The sequence below is a fragment of the Oreochromis aureus genome, linkage group 3, assembly GCF_013358895.1.
Source record: "Oreochromis aureus strain Israel breed Guangdong linkage group 3, ZZ_aureus, whole genome shotgun sequence".
NCBI lineage: Eukaryota > Metazoa > Chordata > Actinopteri > Cichliformes > Cichlidae > Oreochromis > Oreochromis aureus.
This window is the reverse complement of record NC_052944.1, coordinates 13,973,615-13,981,261: the sequence shown is the minus strand read 5'-3', so window position 1 is coordinate 13,981,261 and position 7,647 is coordinate 13,973,615.

The following is a 7,647-nucleotide window of genomic DNA, read 5'->3' as shown; positions in this document are numbered from 1 at the left end:
TCATAAGCAATTATTCCACACTCAACCAACGTGGAGACAGACATAAAGACGCGCTGTACACACAATCACTCTCCCAAGCGTACTCTAAGAACCGGGTCTGGGTACCCTTGCCCTGGAGGGGAAACTGCACCCAGACCCAGGTGGTGTTACCCTTTTTCCCTGCGGTGGGGAGAAGCAGACCGCCCCGACTCCGCAGCAGCAGGGAGGCCCCACATTCCAGACCCCAGTCGGACGGCCAACTCCTCCTCCTAGCCCCCCTGCTCCAGCAGGCCGCAGAGAATGGGGGTGTGTGAAGACTCCAAACCTCCCTCCACCCGCTCATATGTAGTGTTGATGCATGTGTGTTCTAAGGTGTATTTAAAACCCAGGAGGGCATGGAGCTACCTGCCAGAGCAGCAGGTAAGCGCATAGCCTGTTAGGAGCAGTTCTGATTGTACAGTCTGACAGCTGCATGGAGGAAGGACCTGCGGAAACGCTCCTTCATGCATCTAGGATGCAGCAGTCTGTCAGTGAAGCAGCTCTGCAGTTCAGCAACATTTCCATGCATGGGGTGGGAGACTCTGTCCATCAGAGATGTTATTTTGGCCAGAGTCCTTCTGTCTCCCACCACCTGCACTGGGTCCAGGGTGCATCTCAGAACAGAGCTGGTCTTCCTGACGAGTTTATCCAACCTCTTCCTCTCAGCTGCCGATAAACCGCTGCTCCAACATACCACACTGTAAAAAATGACAGATGCCAGTCATAGAAGGTCTTTAAAAGCGCTCCCTGGACTCCAAATGACCTCAGCCCCCTCAGCAGGTAGAGTCTGCTCTGACCCTTCCTGTAAAGAGCATCAGTGTTGTGGCTCCAGTCCAGTTTATTATTCAGGTGAACACCCAGGTACCTATAAGAGTCCACTATCTCAATGTCCACTCCCTGGATGTTCACCGGTGTCAGTGTGGTGGGTCTGCGTCTCTGGAAGTCCACCACCAACTCCTTGGTTTTCCCGGCGTTGATCAGCAGGTGGTTCTGCTGGCACCAGTCTACAAAGTCCAGAGTCCACTGTCTGTACTCTGAGTCGTCCTCACCTGTGATGAGGCCAACTATGGCAGAGTCGTCAGAGAACTTCTGTAGGTGGCAGCGTGGGGAGTTGATGGAGAAGTCTGCAGTATAGAGGGTGAAGAGGAACGATGGCAGCACAGTTCCCTGTGGGGCCCCCGTACTGCAGACCAGCATATCAGAGACACAGCCCTGTGACCTCACATACTGTGGACGTTCTGTGAGGTAGTCCAGTATCCACTGGGACAAGTGGTGGTCCACTCCCAATAGCTCCAGCTTGTCCCTCAGAAGTCGTGGCTGGATGGTGTTAAAAGCAATGGAGAAATCAAAGAACATGATCCTCACAGTGCTTCCAGGCTTCTCCAGGTGAGTCAGAGCTCGGTGCAGGAGGTAGATGATGGCGTCCTCCACCCCGATGCCAGGCTGGTAAGCAAACTGCAGCGGATCCAATGAAGACCTCACCAGGGGTTGCAGATGGTTTAGAACCAAACTCTCGAGGGTCTTCATCAGATGAGATGTCAGGGCTACCTGTAGCTGCTGAGGTCCGTGGGATGGGAGGTCTTTGGTACCGATACCACACAAGATGTCTTCCACAGCTGTGGAACTTTCTCCAGTGACAGGCTCAGGTTGAACAGATATCCTAGGACGCCACACAGTTCATCTGCGCAGCATCTCAGGAGCCTGGAGCTGATGCCATCTGGACCTGCAGCCTTCCGCACCTTGATCTTGCTAAGCTCATTCCTCACTTGAAGTGCTGAGATGGAGAGAGGGGATTTCGGGGGAGGGGTGTGTATGTTGGAGTCCACAGAAGCCGGGGGTGGGTGTGATGACTGGGAGCTGGGAGGTGTGAAGATGAGGGAGATTGCAGCAGGGGGACAATGCTGGGGGAGGGATGGGTGGTTGATCAAACCTATTAAAATATTTATTTGGGTCATTCACCCAGCCCAAGTCTCCAGCAGCCTGGGGTCAAAGGTCACGGCACACAGCAGACAGTCAGAAATATTCTAACTCTGATCATTTATCAGTTGTGATACTGTGAGACTTGATCAGAGGTGTGATCATCACAGCAGAGGCCTTTGTGTCAAAGTCACTGAGGATCAAACAGAAACACATGAAGCAGATTTTCCTCTTCTGGCTTTTTATAGCAGATAACCTTCAAAATATTCTGCAGTCGATCCAAAACTGAAGCAAACCATGAATCAACATGTGAACATGAGCTGATGCTGCTGAAGTGAAGCAAAGTTACAGAGGTTTGATTTAGAGATGGACCGATCCGATACACTTTATTTGGTCCATCCTGACCTAAATTACTGGATCGGATATCAGGGAGGACAAAAAATGTAACTTGATCCATTAACTATCACCAAAGCGCCTCACAAACTTGTGACATGGTGTAAGCAGGTAGTGACCTCACCACGTGGGAGCAGTACGCGTCACATGATAGAGCAGCTGTGGTGTGCCAGATGTTGGCAGTGTGGAGTTACTTCACACTGAAAGCATCTGGAGCTTTGCTACGTGCTGCCAAAGCGGCCTCTCTGAGCAAGCTGTCCCAGAGACTTAAAGCAAGTCTGTAAGTTTATCTGTGAATGTTGGTAAAGGATCCCTACGTTAAGCTTAACAGCCAATAATATGGAGCTCAGACGTCTGTGTGCTGTCATTGATAAGTCAGACCGTACGATGGACAGACTCATGTTTGACTTTGAAACAAACTGTGTTGTTAAACAGTTTCATGGTTCGAAAAATCAAAACAAGGAAAAACACGACTTTTTCAAGACTTTGTCCTGTTTTTATCAGAAATGTTCGACTTTAATGTGAAACATTCAGAGTTTTTTCTCTTGTTGTGTTTGTTTGAAGCTGCTTCTTGTTGGCTTCAGCTGTTTGGAGTTTCCATTTTCTTTTTCTTTTTTTTTTTTTTTTTTTTTTTTTTTTTTTTTTTTTTTTTTTTTTTTTTTTCAATTCAATTCAATTTTATTTATACAGTGCCAAATCACAACAAAAGTCGCCTCAAGGCACTTTATATTGTACAGATACAGAGAAAAGCCCAACAATCATATGACCCCTATCAGCAAGCACTTCGTGACAGCAGGAAGGAAAAACTTTTAACAGGAAAAACCTCCGGCAGAACCAGGCTCAGGGGGCGGCCATCTGCTGCGACCGGTTGGGGTGGGAGAAGGAAAACAGGATAAAGACATGCTGTGGAAGAGAGACAGAGATTAATAACATTCTACTTTTTTTTTTTTTTTTTTTTTTTTTAACCTGTCCCGTTTGGTTCTTTTGCCATCAGAATTATTGTCTAAAGCGAAGAAAGATGCCCAACGGATTTACTTTACCAAATGGACCATCCCAGCCTTGCCGTAATGGTCCATTTGATTCACCTTTATTGTTTATTATTTATTTTCACTTGCTGAATACGGGACAGACTTGACTGGTGGAAAGAAAAGGGAGAAAGAAAGAGGAAAGAAAAACAGCTGAGAAGAGGGACGGGGTGAAGGGCAAAACCAAAACCAACAGAATAAGCAGACAAAAAATACATATATCGATCACCTGGATCACCTGTTAAAGAAAAAAAGAAAGCAAGCAGAAGAAAACGAGAGTAATAAACAACATCACAATGATATATGGGAATATGACAGTAAATACTAAATATTAAACATTATTGTGCAGCACGTGAGATCGACAGCGCACAGTGTGCTTTGAGGTAGGAGCCAAAAAGGGTGTAGTTTGTGTGTGTGATCACCCGTGTGTGCACCTGTGAGCATGAACGCGCTTGTTTTTAAAAAAGGTTCCTTCATGTAATGATCTGCTAGAGGGTGTGGGGGCCACTGCCCCATCCTCCAGGGCATGAAGCAGGTATGGAGGAGATCAAAACTCCAGACATCCAGAGGCCCCCAGAACACAAGAGACCAAGGAAGACCAACAGAGGGCAGCAGCGCCACTATCCCAGAAAGAGCTGAGGAGAGTCCCAGATGAGGGGTCACTCAGCAGCCGCGGAGCAGAAGCCGGGGGGGGTTGCAGTGACGTGCCCGTGAGCTCCGCCGGCAGCCAGCTGTGCCTGAGTGTCCATTTTCTAAACTTCTACATTCTGAACCTTCTTCAGCTCTGAACAGATGATGAAACACTGAATGATTTCAAGCTCACACTTCGTCTAATAAACTTACATCTTTCATTCTTTATACAGATTGATGGACTGTGGTTTGTCAGAGATCAGCTGTGATTATCTGGCAGCAGCGCTGAAGTCCAACCCCTCCCATCTGAGAGAGCTGGACCTGAGTAGTGGCTACTCCATATCTTCCACTACGAAGAACAACAAGCTGCAGGGTTCAGGAGTGAAGCATCTGTGTGGTTTCCTGGAGAATCCAGGATGTAAACTTGAAACTCTGAGGTTAGTCAGCATGTTTTAGTTGTGCTGAGATGAATAGGATGTGAAAGTTGTGCTGACACTAAACTGCAGACATCAGGCTGATATTATACTGATCCACACTGAGGATCTTCATGGTAAAGTCTGTTTTCTTCTTCTCTGGTTTAGTCCATTGACTGTAGCAGAACAAGTAATCTGATTTCACATTTTTTCACATTTCAAACCTTGAAGGAAGAAGAAAAATCCTCCACTGGATAGTTCACTGTGAAAGTCTCCAACTCTTCATTCCACCTTAAAGTCTGTGTGACACTGAAATCCAAAGCAAAATGTCCGTTTGCTTTACAGACAGCAGTCCAACACAAACATACACACATCATCCAAAACACAGTCCAACATCCAAATCTCCTCCACTGCCAGCATGAAGGAGGAACACTCTGACATTCAGGGTTAGAATAAGTTTCATAAAGCAGACTGTGAAGATCAAATCTGCATTAGAAGCTTACATGAATGAATGAGTGGACAGAAGTGGACAGAGATCATCTGAAGCACTTCAAAGGCTTTAAATCAGCACATTTCTCTTTATTCTTTATCAACTCTGTTAGTTTCTCTCAGTTTTCTGTGGAATGAAGCTAACAGCAGGCTAATAAGATGCTGACCAATAGGTTTCTATTAAAGGTTGTAATTTGTATATGAAAAAGTGCTTTGGCTCAGCAGGGATCAGTTTACAGGTAGAATACAGCTGCTGGATGGGATTAGCATGTCATAGCTATCTACCAAACTGCTAACTGGGGAATTTCAGGCCATCTATGGATCATTTTTGCTAACTGTTTATTCAGCTTAGGCTCACAGGGCTGCAGCCTGTGCCCTAGCTGTCATAGGGCAAGAGGCGTGGTCCACCTGCACAGGTGAGCAGTCCATCACAGGGCCAACAGAGAGAGACAGAGAAGCACTCTCTCACATCCACACCTACAGCCAATTTAGAAGCACCAATGAACCTAAGCAGCATTTCATTGGACTGTGGGAGAACATCCAACCTCCAAAGAAAGGCCCAGCTGACCAACAAGCTTCAACCTACAACCTTCTTGCTTTAGGGCACTAGTGCTAACCACTTTTCCCCATTTCAGCCCAAATCCTGCATCTTCCTGTTTCTGACTCCAGGCCAGCTCCACTAACACTTTCTCATCAGACACTGCCACCTAGTGGAGGAAGTCCTAGTTCCATTTGAAGCTTCAGATTACAGTTAGTTCCTTTACAAAGAGGTGGAGGTGGTGGGGCCACAGCACCATCATCACTGAGTGCCATAGGACACTTAACCTTTGTTTCCATATGCTGGGAACTTCCTGTTGTTCCAAGGAGGACTGGAAAATGTGTGAAAATCTCCCAGTCAGTTCCTCACAGCACACTCCAATCATTTCCTCCCACAGCATCAGGACCAGGGCTTTTCTCTCTTTGGTCCCACTAAGAGATTTCCACACAAACACCTCATCAGTGGGACTCTCAGAGCTACCAGCCCTTTGCTACAATCACAAAGCTCTTCATTGAAATCAATGATATCAAAGCTGGAATCAAATGAGTCCAAGTCTTCTGCTGATTCAGCATCACATTCATCTTTGCTCCTTGTTCTGCATCCCAACCATGGACTTCATTCCTTTCCAAGCCAGCCTCGAGTGTCTTTTATTCAGCTCATCCTCTGCTTTACGTTTACACCTGATTTTAGCTGCTTTATCTCTCTTTCAACAAGTTTCTGTGCCTCAATCTTTTTCTTCTCTCCCTCATAACAAGACAGCTTCTTCTGCCTGGGAACACGTTTGAGTGATTTACTAATCCAGGGCTGCTTATTGGAGAAAATATTTCCTGTTTTCAAAGTAATCCCCATTTTTCCCCGAAAGAAATGTAAGTAGAAATCGATGATCTAAGTGAGAACATGAGCCTTTAAAAAGTCCCAGTGGGTGCAGTCAAAGCAGTCCCTCAGTTCCAGTATAGAGTCTTTGGTCCAGACTGGAACAACTGTGTGCCCAGTTTGAGCTCTCTTCAGTCCTGTGATCTGACAGACCCAGAGGGGCCATCACATCACATTTACAAGCTCCCCTAATGGAGCCACAACACATCTCCAATACTTAGTCTGTCTTGTTGGTAGTGGTGCAACGGATGAAAAATCTCACGGTTCGGATCGGATCGCGGTTTTAAAGTCACGGATCGGATCAATTTTCGGATCAGCAAAAATAGAAAAAAAGACAAAAATTCGACTCGTCATTTACTTATTTAAGTATTTTTTGTCTATTAAAAAAACATTCAACTGAAGACTCATTCCACGCACTTATATAAAAACAAATTAAGGTGCAATATGGGCATTATGGAACATTCTGGGCAGCCTCTGCATCCTCTGCACACAGCCATAAACAACCAGAGGAGTCTGTTCAGTGACAGGTTGCTTCTCCCAAAGTCAAGGACCAGCAGTCCTTTGTCCCACACGCCATCAAACTGTTTAACTCCTCGCTGGAGGGGAAACGGGGACAGAGAAGGGGGGAACAAGTAAGCTGTAGTGCCTTTTCACTGTGCAATAGTTTTTGTTAATATCCAACGGTGTAATAGACTCACAATACTTGAAATGTGCCGTTCCCTTGTATTCTTATTCCTATTTATTCTATTTATCCCTTTTGTATTCTCTGTATTTATATATGTGTATATTTGGTATATTTCTGCTCACATTTTCCAACTTCTGTTGGTGCTGTGCTACTGGAAACTGAATTTCCTGGAGGAACCCACCCGAGGGATAAATAAAGTTTCATCTAATCTAATGTAACCTATAGGGCAGTGCAGGGCTTTGTATCTACCACTGCGCTGTGATATAACGAGCGGTCACCGTCACGTGGCTTTCCGTTGCCCTGGAGGTCCACCCATTTGTAGTTTGAGCAACAGAAGATGCCTGGGACAGTTCAGCCATAACTTTAAACTTCTCCTGCTCATACATGCTTGGAACGATCTTGTCACTGAAGTGGACGCGCAACGAGATATCATAGTGAGGCTCAAGCACGTTCATCACAGTTTAAACCCCTTGTTTTGCACAACAGAAGACGGCCTCACGTCTGCAGCTAAACACCCCATTAGCTTTTGTAATAGCTTTAGCCCGGTCGGACTGGGCAGCAAAAGGCTGCTTAAATGCCGCAAACTCCTCTGCTCCGCTACTTGGACCGCTAGCGCTGACCATAACTACCGCTTGACAGACTGACCACGCGCACCATACGCATACT